This window comes from Apium graveolens, chromosome 9, assembly GCF_009905375.1.
Source record: "Apium graveolens cultivar Ventura chromosome 9, ASM990537v1, whole genome shotgun sequence".
Classification (NCBI taxonomy): Eukaryota; Viridiplantae; Streptophyta; class Magnoliopsida; order Apiales; family Apiaceae; genus Apium; species Apium graveolens.
Genome location: NC_133655.1, coordinates 119,544,840 through 119,558,023, shown reverse-complemented (window position 1 = coordinate 119,558,023; position 13,184 = coordinate 119,544,840).

Genomic DNA, 13,184 nt, shown 5'->3' with positions numbered 1-13,184 from the left:
AGAATAAATACTGAACATACATAATATTTATTTATTAGCAAAAATAATTATATGATATATCCCAGATATTACAGCAATCTACCAGATTGGAAGTCAAGATGAAGAGATGAAGCAATTCAAGACTACAATAGCTCAAGTCCAGAGGAATAAAGAAGAAAAGCTGATATCAAACTTTGTCAAGAATCACTTTGGATTCAGATTGACTCAGTGAGATTGGTAAAAGCTACAAGGACTGTAAGTTGTAGTTAGTTATTTAATTAAACTCTTATTGCATTTGTACTTTAAATGTTTTTTGACATCATCAAATCTATTAACTTGTATATTTTGCATAATTTACAAGTTGGGGGAGATTATTAGATATATTTTAGATGTCATGTATAATATGATTTGTGTTTAGTTTTCAGAACTTAACAAAAGGACATATCAGGACTTACTGAAATCAGGTTTTACTGAATTCAGAGCTTAATATCAGAACTTAAGGTCATATCAGAACTTAAGTGCAGGAAGACTTTCAGTTAAGGAATGAAGCTGATTTACAGGAGAAGATCGAGACTAAAACAATAGAAGATATGCATGGAAAAAGTTAGATGACTAGAAGAATTGTAGAAGATATCTGATTGTTATATTTTAGGAGACAGAATTATATTCCATATCAATTAGAAGTTATCTTGTAACTATCTACTATATAAACACAGCTTCGGGTTTACACTATATGTGTTATCATTATCGAGAAGATTATATATTGTAACCTAGCAGCACTTAGTGATATTTGTTCATCACTGAGAGAGAACAACAGTTCATATTGTAACAGAGTTTATTAAATATACTTGATCTTTGTTACATACTTGTGTTAAATCGATTTGATTGTATAAACACTGTATTCAACCCCCTTCTACAGTATTGTGTGACCTAACAAGAACCAATTGTTGGACTATGGTCTACAAGTGGACATAATTCCCATTTTCTGTGATAACACTAGTGCAATTGCCATCATTGAAAATCCAGTACAGCATTCAAGAACAAAGCACATAGACATTAAGTACCACTTCATTAGGGAACATGTGATGAATGGTACTGTGGAACTTCATTTTGTTCCAAGTGAAAAGCAGCCTGCAGATATCTTTACCAATCCACTTGATGAATCCACCATTACTAGGTTGGTAAGTGAGTTAGGTATGCTAAATTATTCTTAAATTATTTCTGATAATTTTGCAAGTTGTGATGCAGCTAAAAACTTAATTGATTTTTCTGTTTTAAATGAAATTTTGGCTAAATCATATATTTACATCTCGACGGATGCTCATTATCCATTGAGTTTGATCATCCGTCGAATTAGAATAGCTTGGTAAAAATCAATTACCTTTCTGGATTATTTTATACCCGACGGATAATTGCTTTATTCTCATCCGTCGAATTGTCTACATCTTAGCCGTTAAAAGTACTGAACATTATCCATCGGATATACTTACAGTCTGTAAGTATATCATGACGGATGATTGACAGAATTTTGACACTTTATTTTATTTTTAAACGGCTATTTTGGGCAATTTTGATTGGGTCTTTAATTTTTAACTTTAATTTTTATTCCATTTTAATCTGAGAATACATATAAGCCTCACTTCAAGTTTATTTTAACTTTTATCATTCTCTATTGCAACTAACTGCTATCTTCTTCCTCAAAGCAAAATCCTTTCTTTCTCACTGCAAATTTCCTCACTTTAAAAATGGCTCCAGTAGTCAAAATCATGTCTCTTTCAGGGTTCATCTATGAGAAAATAACTTCGCTGCTCTTGTGAACAAAGAAATTCCTACATCTGAAGATTTTCACAAAATGATGGACTTTGTGAAGGGATACAAAATCAGTTATGCCATGTTGGAATCACCCACAATCTACTGTGAAGTTGTGGAGGAGATATGGACAACTGCTGTGTACTAGTCTACTGACAAAATCATAACTTTTACTCTTAAAGGTAAGCAATTCTGCATTAATAGTGATGTATTCAAGCATGATTTAAGATTCCTGAGAACACTACTACTGAACCACACACATATGCTAATTTAGTTACCATGCTTAATTCTATTGGTTATGCCCTTCCTACCACTAAGTTAAGTGAGATTAGAAGGCTAGGTCTTATAAAAGAGTGGAGTTATTTGTGTGATGTAGTTACCAAGGTATTTTCTGGTAAGATAAGTAATTTTGATTCTGTCAACACTGCCATGCTTAACATGCTTTATATGCTAGTTACTGATAAGTGCCATAATTTTAGTGACATGATCATGTTTGAGTTAGGTTACAAGTTAGGGGAAATTAAAAAGAGAACTAAAAATGTCTATTATGCTAGATTCTTTATGATTCTTGCTAACCATTTTATTGAGGATATTGTTATTGAGAACCCAACCAACAAACTGGATTGTTGGGTTCAAGAAAGGAGAGTGCTTGCAGATCTTAACAGAGCAAGTCATCACAATGAGGTGCCCCTTTTCTATTTTCCAATCATGGAGGGCCCTCAGGTAAGTGAGGTAAGAACCACTGTCTCTACTATTCCAACCTCCCAAATTTCTTTGCCTTTGAGTGTGGTTATGACATCTGTGTCAATGACCCAACAGATGCCTACCCAAGCCACCAAAACAAAAACTTCAAAATCCAAAACAAAGAGAACCCCCTCTGGTTTCTCTCGAAAGAAACCAGTTGCAAAATCTACCAAAACTAAAGAGGGGAGTGTGAAGGGTGGTAAGGTAGGTGAGGTACAGGGTGAACATCAAAGAAACCCCAAGAATAAGGATGGAGAAGTAAGTGTACCCAAGCCTAGCCACACCATAGTTTCCCAACAAACTATGGTGATTAATAAGGAAAGTACCTTGTTGATCCTTACAAGGATTTAAACCCTTTCATTGTTAAACATTTATTGTTGTTAATGATTTCGGTTATTGTTTATTATTGCATATTCTGTTATTATGTTAGAATTGGATTGTTTTTATAAAATTGTGGACCAGATTCGTGGTCAGACCATATAATGGTCAAGTTAGGCCAATGTGTGCCTTGGATCCAGTAGTTAGAGCAATGCTGTGTGCCTTGCTCGGGGTTAGTGCATGACTGATCAGCAGCCTAACCTTGGTTTTTAAATTAAAAGTATAATATCCAATTCTAAATCATAATCCATTATTCACTTGATATCATAACCATATTCATCTGATGATCATTATTCTCAGTTTTATCATTGTGACTTGCTGAGCTAGTAGCTCATTTGTGCGATGTTGTTTATATTCTTTCCAGTTAAAAAGGAACCAGTTGGTAAAGAGGATCCCCAGTCCAGCGCGAGAGCTAGGGGTTCAGGTTGAGGAAACTGAGCTAGTAGGTTTCTTTTGGAATAATTTAAGTTTGTAAAAGTTTGTAATAATGTTTAATACTCAGTTTGAGTTTGAAATAGTTGGGATTTGAACGGTTTGTAATATATTAGTGTGTGTGGCTTGTGTGCATACTTTAACCTGTTGCGGTCCGTGGTGGTTGGTAAGTAGGGTCACTGTATATATTATTATTATCTTTATTATTGTTATAAGCAGGTTATAATTAAGGTATGTGTGTGGACCCCAAACTTCTGACCCGGGTTTGGAGGGCGCCACATGGGACACCATCCAAATTATCTGTGATGGTACTGAGCAAGTTAGAGAAAATAAGATGCATCTGCTAATTCAGCAATATGAGCACTTTCATTGTAAAAACAGTGAAACTCTCACTGACATATTTAGTAGGTTTCAAAAGCTACTAAATGCTCTAAAGTTGCATGGAAGAGTCTATCATACAAAAGACTCAAATCTCAAGTTCCTTAGATCTCTTCCAAAGGAATGGAAACCAATGACAGTCTCACTGAGAAATTCTCAAGATTACAAGGAGTTTACCTTGGAGAGACTGTATGGCATCCTGAAAACTTATGAGCTTGAAATAGAGAAAGATGAGAGGATGGAGAAAGGAAAGAAGAAAGGAGGGTTCATAGCACTGGTTGATGAGTTGGAAAAGGAGAAGGTAGAAACGGTTGAGCCTACTACAAAGGTATGTGAAAACAAGGGCAAGGGGCTAGTAGCTGAAAATGAAGATTCTTTGAGCCAAGATGATATGGATGATATTGATGAACATCTTGCATTCCTTTTCAGAAGATTTTCCAAGCTCAAGTTCAAGAAGAACTTTGGAGCAGCTAAGCCAATTAGAAATATGGTGGATAAATCAAAATTCAAATATTTCAAATGTGGCTTGGCAGGGCATTTTTCCAGTGAGTGTAGAAAGTCAGATTCCAGCAAAAAGAAGTTTGAGCCTGTGGATTATAAACAGAAGTATTTTGAGTTGCTCAAGCAAAAGAAAAGAGCTTTCATTACACAAGAAAATGACTGGGCAGCAGATGGACTAGATGAGGATGAAGATGTCATCTATGTCAATCTAGCCCTAATGGCCAAGTCTGATGAAACAAAAACAAGTTCTTCAAGTAATCAGGTAATCACCACTAACCTATCACATTTATCTAAAGCTGAGTGTAATGATGCAATTAATGACATGTCTACAGAACTATATCATTTGCATGTTACACTTAAGTCCCTCACTAAGGAAAATGCTAAAATCAAAGAAAACAATCTATTTTTAAGTGAGAGGAATAATATGCTAGAGTCTCAGTTTATTGAATTTGAAAAATTGAGAATAGAATGTAAGATTTCTAAAGATGAATTAACTGAGTCCTTGAAGAAAGAAGAGATTTTGAAGAAGCAACTTGAACGAGAACATGAGGTGATTAAGGCATGGAAATCATCTAGAGATGTTCATGCTCAAATCACCAAAGTTTAAGATATTGAGTCCTTTTGTGATGCAGCCTGGAAAAAGAGTAAGGAGAAGCTGGATTCCAATTTGGTTGAAGTATTTCTAACAGATGTTGACTCGACGGATGATGAGAGTCATCCGTCGGATAAATAAAAGGATTATCCGCCGAGTGACACAAATCCTCATCCGTCGGCTATAAGCAAACATGTGACACAAACTGGCTAAGTTAAATGAAAAATATGGATCAGTTTTCAAAAACTTTATTCCAGGAGAATCAAGTCAAGTGAAGAAGGAGAAGAAAGTGAATGTTGGTCATCTGTCCATCAAGCAATTGAATGACAGATTAGAAAAGATTGAGGTTAAAACAGAAACTAAAAAGAAAAACAATAGAAATGGGAAAGTAGGGATTAACAAACATAACAACTACACACCTGATAAATATGCTCCAAGAAAAATTTGTGTTAAGTGTGGTAGTGTTAATCATCTATCTGTTAATTGCAAACTTGCTATGCCTACTCCTATATCTGTACCATATTCTTTTCCCGATATGAATGCCATGCTTTATATGCCTATGAATGCTATGTCTGCACAGAATATGAATGCACAATTTGCTAATATGCCATTTTCACCTAATCCTTATTATGCTGCATTTAGTATGCCTCAAATGCCATTTAGCATGCCTTACTGGAATAACATGTTTGCAAATAGCATACCTTTTTCTGTTAATCAAAATATGCATGATAATTCTGTTTTAATGACTGGTTTCAAAGGTCCAACTCAGATGACTAAGGATGAATCTAATATCCCCAAATTAAATGAGATCAAACCTAAGAAACAAACGAAGAAAGCTAACAAGGCAGGATCCAAGGAAACTTGGGTACCAAAATCAACTTGATTTGGTTTTGATGTATGCAGGGAAACAGAAAGAATCTGTGGTACTTGGATAGTGGTTGTTCAAGATACATGACTGGAGATTCTACCCTGCTCACAGAGTTCAAGGAGAGAGCTGACCCAAGTATTACTTTTGGAGATGACAACAAAGGTTATACTGTGGGATATGGCTTGATTTCTAAAGTCAATGTCATCATTGAGGAGGTTGCCCTAGTGGATGGTCTCAAGCATAATATGCGGAGTATCAACCAGCTTTGTGATAAAGGCAATTCAGTAACCTTCAGAAGCCTGTGTTGTGACTAACAAAAGAAGCAACAAAGTGTGTTAGTCCCTTAACAATATAGCAAGAATTACAGAAGGGGGGTTGAATGGAATTTTTGAACCTTTTTCTCGAAATAAAAATGTTCAACTCGAATATAGATATAAGTGTTTTGATTAGCACAATGCGGAATAGAAACTTAATTGAATCAAACCATAAGTAATTAAAAAAACAAGAGTCTTTGAAAACTTTCTGGTGGATTTAAACAATTCTACCAGAGATATATATTATATATCGAGAGAACTCTGTGTGCAAGAATGCTCACAGCTGCTTACAAATTGAACTACTGAGAATACAGGGAAATGCTAAAGATTCTGCTTACAAAGATTTCTCTGTTTTTGTATCTCAGCTCTCTCTTTTCTATTTGCTACGTTCTTGGTTTATATATTACCAAAATTACAAAGTCAAAAAGACTGAATAAATATAAAAACTATCAGTCTTAAGCTTTGCTACTTTTCGTCCTTTATTACCCAGTTAATGGGCTTCCACAGTAGATTTGTATACATCTCGACGGATGTGCTCAGCTTTCACTATTCAACTGCTGTTTGAATTCTTTATATGATCATCTGTTGGACTTTATGAACATCCGTTGGATATATGATCATCCTTCGACTTTCTGAACATCCGTTGATGGCTTCATTGATCATCCGTCGACTGCTATATTAAACATCCGTTGATAGTCATTTGATCATCCGTCGATGGCTTTGTTAATCATCCGTCGGTAACTATTTTGGCACTTGACTTCATTTCACTTATGCAAAATTACAAGACATCATTTATATACAATTAATCAACCTATTCTGCATATCTAGTTAAAGTCAACATGACTTATAGGCTACTACAGAATCTATACAAAGATGTATAAAGAACTGTGCTACAGACTCATCATTACATAAGCTACTCATTCGATGGATAATAAGTCAACATTCGTCGGGACTATAATGAGTTATCCATCGGGACTATAATTCTTATCCATCGAGTGCTACATTATTTCATTAAGTAAAATCTACTTAGTTGTTTTGTTTATGAAATCATCAAGTACACAACATATGCACAACAATCTCCCCCAATTTATGTCTACTGGAATTGTAGACATAAATTAAGAGATATTTGATGATAACAAAATATCCTAAACATACAGCTTTAAAGACAAGTAGATAATACTGAAAGTGCTTCAAATAATCAAAATGTACAAAGTTTGGCTCACAGTCATTTCAAGATGCTCCTCTAGCCTGAGCAGATTTTTCTAGTTTCTTGAAGGTCTGGATCTTCTTCAAAGCTTCCTGTTGTTTTCATCAATCTGATTTTGGAGCTGCCTGTGGAATTCCAGTTCATCATATTCTGAGAGATCTAGCTTTTCTTGTATTTCCAAGAGAGTCTCATTGCTAGAGATACTCAATTGGTCTTCTAACCTGAAGAATCTTCTCACACCTTTGTCATCTATGAACTCCATCAGCCAGTAGGGCCTTAGACGCACTCTTCTCCCTGTGTATGGGATGATTAGAGTCTTTGGGAGTGCATCTTTAGCTCTAATTCTCCTTAGTTCTTCAATCTTCTTCAATACTAGTCTTCTTGCAGTGACATTGAACCCAAAGTTCTTCTTGAAGGATGAATAAACTTTAATCAGTACAGCTTGGCTCTCTTGAAGAATCCTGTGAAGTGGCCACACAATCTCCTTTCCTCCTTTGTACTTGAACACTAACCTTTCAGGTAGGTTTCTGTATGCATCAATTCCCCTCACTTCATCTAGTTCATCCAGATAAAGATTTAGATCTGAAAACTCTTTGATGTCGCACAAGTACAAGTAGTCTCCCCTGTTGACTTTGGGTTGAGCTTTAACTACTGATTTGGATTTGAGAGGTGACAACTTCACTTTCTTGACTGCCCTTGACTTTGTCCTTTTTGGCTTGCTAAGTATTGGTAAACTGAAGTCAGGAATTGGTATGTTATCCCACTTTATTGGCTCATCCTTGGGCACAATAGGTTCACCATGAATATTCCTGTAGGGATCCACCGCCCTTATACCTTCAAATACCACAGAGGGCTTTGATGTTTGAGTTGTAGCTGGTGTGGGTACCTTAGGAAATTGATCTTCCAATTCTTTGTCAACAATATCCAGTTTCCTTTTTGTTCTTCTAGCCAATTCTTTCTTTCTTGGAGATTTCTTCTGTTCTTCAATTTGATTCTTGATTCAACAGCTTCAGATGGTTGAGAGGGAATTTGTTGAGATGAATTCACAGCCTGTAGCTTGGCCAAGATAGTAATCTGCTCTTTCTTTTATTTAGTCTTCTTTGTATCTAGAGCAGCTTGCTACTTTTCCTGCTTTAATCTGGCTTTTTCTTCTCTCTTTGCTTGAGCAAATTGTGGATGTCCAGCTACCACACAAATTTCCTTTCCATTTCTGAATATCTTAGCAATTCTCCTTTTTGAAGCTGAATCAGCTGGATCTTTATAGAAGACAATTGATCTTGACAGAAGCTTCTTCTCATCAGGCTTGAGTGTCTCATACACAGTGTCCAAGGGGTTCTTCAAAGATGATTTTGGATAGTTTGCCCTTGGTTTAAGAATTATTTCAGCCTTTGTAGACTTGATGCAGGAAGATTGTCCTCTTTCCAGATAATTCATGCTCATCTCATTCACACTGATTTGCTTGACTTGAGAGTGATTGATGGCTGACTTAACTGGCTCCTTGACAAGTTCAAACTTTTTCTGTATCTTCTCTTCAATCTTCTCCCAGTTGATCAAACTCAACTTTCCTTTCTCAGCAACTTTCAAGTTTGCTGCTGCTGCTTTAATTAGATCTATACCATCTGCAACTGGTGGCTTGAAGATAGTAATTGAAGGTACAATTACTTTGCTGATTTGTACTTGAAGTTTCTCCCCCTCACTTGGTCCTTTCTCCCCCTTACTTGGTTCTCTCTCCCCCTTTTTGTTATCATCAAGTTGAGGAGTTAGGCCTTGTGCTTTAGCCAGTTACATGAGAAGATTTGTCTGAGACTGTTGATTTTGAAGAAGGATGGCCACAGAATTCTCAATAACTTGAACTCTATCTTCCAGCTTGGCCAGCTTCTTTTCAAAATCTGATTCTCTCCTCAATCTCAGTAATAGATCTTGCATGGTACCATATGGCATGACTGAATCCAGCTTCTCAGAATTGTAGGTCTTCAAGTCAGCTATATCCTTTTTGAGTTCATCCACACTCAGATTCTGTCTTAATTGCTGTATCTTCATGAGATGTAGAGAATCTAGGTGAGCTTGAAGAATAGCCTTGGTACCAGCATCTGAAGTTTCCTGAAGGGTCTTTTGAATAGCCATAACCTGCTTGACCAAAGATACACCAAATTGTCCTGGTGTAGATTCCTTTGTCCATGCCCATTCAGGTAAATTTGGAACAGAACTTGGGCCTTCATCTCCCCCTAAGTTCATGCTTCCATCCAAAGAAATAGAGTCATCATCATTAGAATTTACTCCAAATTCTTCAGATGGCTCATCAGCTGTAGGAGGCATTAAATTGACAGCAGCTTTATCCCTTTTTAGAGATTCTGAAGTATGCACCAAATTTAATGTCTTTTCTACCTCCTCATTGCCCTGAGCAGCCAATAATTGATAGGCTGACATAAGATAAGTAAAATTGTCAGCATCCAAGGAAATGTTATCAATTACAGCCTTGTAATGTTGCTGAAATTATCTTTCCTTTTCAGCATCATCCACAATCATTGACTCATGAGCAATGGCTGTATCCACCCTTATTACTTCTGTACCTGCTTTTCTCTCATAATCTCTCTTTTATTGCATCAGGGTCTCACCCTGGCTCCCCACCCTCACACCCTCACCTTCACCTACTAAGGTGTGACTCCTCTCACTCACTTTTGCCAATCCTGAATAAATGGATTGCTGATTTTCACTCTTTTCCTCTCCTTTTGCCTGGGAGCAACCCAGCCTCTCACTCAATACACTCTCCTCTCTCAGTCCTAAGAGTGACTGTACAACCACTAAATCTTCTGCACTTGAAATAATTGAAGTTTGAAGTTGTGCAGAGATACTCGACAGATAAGTGATATCCGTCGAGTGAGTGGTAATGCTATCCGACGGATAACTACTGTTAGGCTTATCCATCGGGATACAATCACTACTCGACGGATGAGAAATATCCATCGAGAGAGTAGAAATGAATGAGGTGGGAAGAGAAACTATTGTTGACTCTGTGTTGATTGAAGATATTTGGGGCACAGATGTCACAATAGTATCTGAAAGAATTGGCAAGTGAGCCAACAAATCATAAAAAAGATGATGCTCACTTGCACTAGATTTTGGCTTCCCCGACAGAGTTAAAGAAGGGGAATCAGGAATTGAAGTGTTTATCGTATCCACTTCCAGAGAGTTTGTTGGTGAGTATGGTGTTTCATATGCTTCTATTATTAGAGATTTTGGCAGTGACTCCACATTTATTGGAGCCACATCAAACTGAGTTTGAGAGAGTGCAGGGACTGTGTCTTTAGCACCAGTTTGCACTGTGTGTGTGCCCTGTGCATCCCCAGAGGTTTTAGATTTCTTCTTTCTTGTGTAAGTTTGGGGTGAGCTTGTGTCCCTAACCCTTTTGGCCTGTGCTCTTGGCTGAGAGCTTTGTTCAATAACTACATCCTTTTGGGAGGATGCAGCTAGAAGTTAGCTTTTATCATTTTTAAGCACTGCAGTTTGTTAGGAAACTGCAGTGTGGCTAGGCTGGGATTCACTCAACTCTCCATCCTTATTCTTGGGGTTTCTTTGATATTCACCCCTTCCCTCACCTGACTTTCCCTCCTTCACACTCCCCTCTTTTGCTTTTGTGGATTTTTCAACTGGCATCTTTTGAGAGATGCCAGAGGGGGTTTTCTTTGATTTAGATTTGGAAATTGTAGAGGGTTTGGAGGCTTTGGTAGACAACTGTTTGGTCATTGGCACAGTTGCCATAGCTACTCCTGAAGTCAAAGAAATAGTGGAGGTTGGAATAGTTATAGGGATGGATGAACTTACCTCACTTACCTGAGGTGCCTGCATTACAAGAAAATAGAACATTGGCACATCCCTGCGATGGTTGGCTCTGTTCAAATCTGTAATGAGTCTTCTCTCTTGAACCCAACAAGCCAGTTTGTTGTTTGGGTTCTCAAGCACAATCTCTTGACATAGATGGTTAGCCATTAACATGAAAAATCTAGCATAATACACATTCTTTCCTCTTTTAGATAACTCACCTAGTTTAAAACCTAACTCAAACAAGACAAGGTCACTGAAATTATAAAATTTATCTGTAACTAGCATGTATAGCATGTTAAGCATGGAAATATTCACTGAATCAAAATTACTGACTTTTCCAGAGAAAACTTTAGTAACCACATCACACAAGAAACTCCACTCCTTCCTAAGACCCAATCTCCTAATATCACTTAGTTTAGTAGTAGGAAGTGCATAATGCATGTAATTAAGCATATTGATAATATCAGTGTCATTGTGTGGAGAAGTCACATTATTATCAGGAATTTTGAAACATGCTTTTATCACATCACTATTGATACATAACTCATTACCTTTGATGGTTAGAGTGATGGTCTTGTCAGCAGAGTTGTAGATAGCAGTGGTCCACATCTCTTCAACAACTTCACAGAAGATTGTGGGTGACTCCAGCATGGCGTAATTTAGCTTGCAATTCTTCACAAAGTCCATCATCTTGTGATAGTCCTCTGATTGCCGAATACCCTTATTGACCAAAGCAGTGAAGTTGTTCTTCTCATAAATGAACCCAGTTTGAGACATAATTTTTACTACAGGTGCCATTGTTAGAGAATGAAAGCTTGAAGAGAAAGAGAATATTTGCTTGAGAGAGAATGAAATAAAAGTAGTTGAATTTGAGAATGATAAAAGAAAACAATTGGAATGAAATAAGCTTTTATACTATCTCAAAAATAACTGATAAAAATAATAAAGAAAAGTAAATTAACCAATAGAAATTGCCTAAAATAGACGTTTAAAAGTAAACTGTAAAAATTCCACCCATTATCCGTCGTGTAATGCTTACAAACTGTAAGTATACTCGATGGATAATGTTCAGGGAATTAACGACTGAGATTTAGACAATTCGACGGATGAGGATAAACTGATATCCGTCGAGACATAAAGTATTCCAGAAAAATAATTGACTTTTATTAGCAAGTAGTATATCGACGGATGACTAAACTCGATGGATAAGGGTCATCCGTCGAGATGCAAATTTTGACTTATCCAAAATTTCATCCAAGACTTAAAAATCAACTAAATTTCTGGCTACATTTCTACTTGCAAAATAACTCAGATAAATTTAAGAGTAATTAAGCATACCTAACTCACTCACCAACCTTGAAAAGGTGGATTCATCCAGTGGCTTGGTAAAGATATCTGCAAGTTGCTTTTCACTAGGAACAAAATGTAATTCCACAGTACCATTCATCACATGTTCCCTTATGAAATGGTACTTGATGTCTATGTGCTTTGTCCTTGAATGTTGCACTGGATTTTCAGTGATGGCAATTGCACTTGTGTTATCACAGAAAATAGGAATCCTCTCAACTTGCAAACCATAGTCTAGCAATTGATTTTTCATCCATAAAATCTGTGCACAGCAACTGCCAGCAACAATATATTCAGCTTCAGCTGTAAAAGTAGAAACTGAATTTTGCTTTTTACTGAACCATGACACAAGTTTATTTCCTAGAAATTGACAAGTCCCTGTTGTGCTCTTTCTATCAATTCTACAACCTGCATAATCTGCATCTGAATAACCATTTAGATCAAAACCAGAATCTCTAGGGTACCAAATGCCAAGTTTTGGTGTTCCCTTGAGATATCTGAAAATTCTCTTAATAGCTATCAAGTGAGATTCTCTAGAATCAGCCTGAAATCTAGCACATAAACATGTAGCAAACATTATATCTGGCCTACTATCTGTTAAGTACAGAAGTGAGCCAACCATGCCTCTGTAACTTGAAATATCCACAGACTTTTCAGTAGTGTTTAATTCAAGCTTAGTTGCAGTGGCCATGGGAGTTTTTGCAGATGTGCAATCCATTAGATCAAACTTCTTTAAAAGATCAAAAATATATTTAGTTTGGCTAATGAATATTCCATCACTAACTTGCTTAACTTGCAAACCAAGAAAGTAAG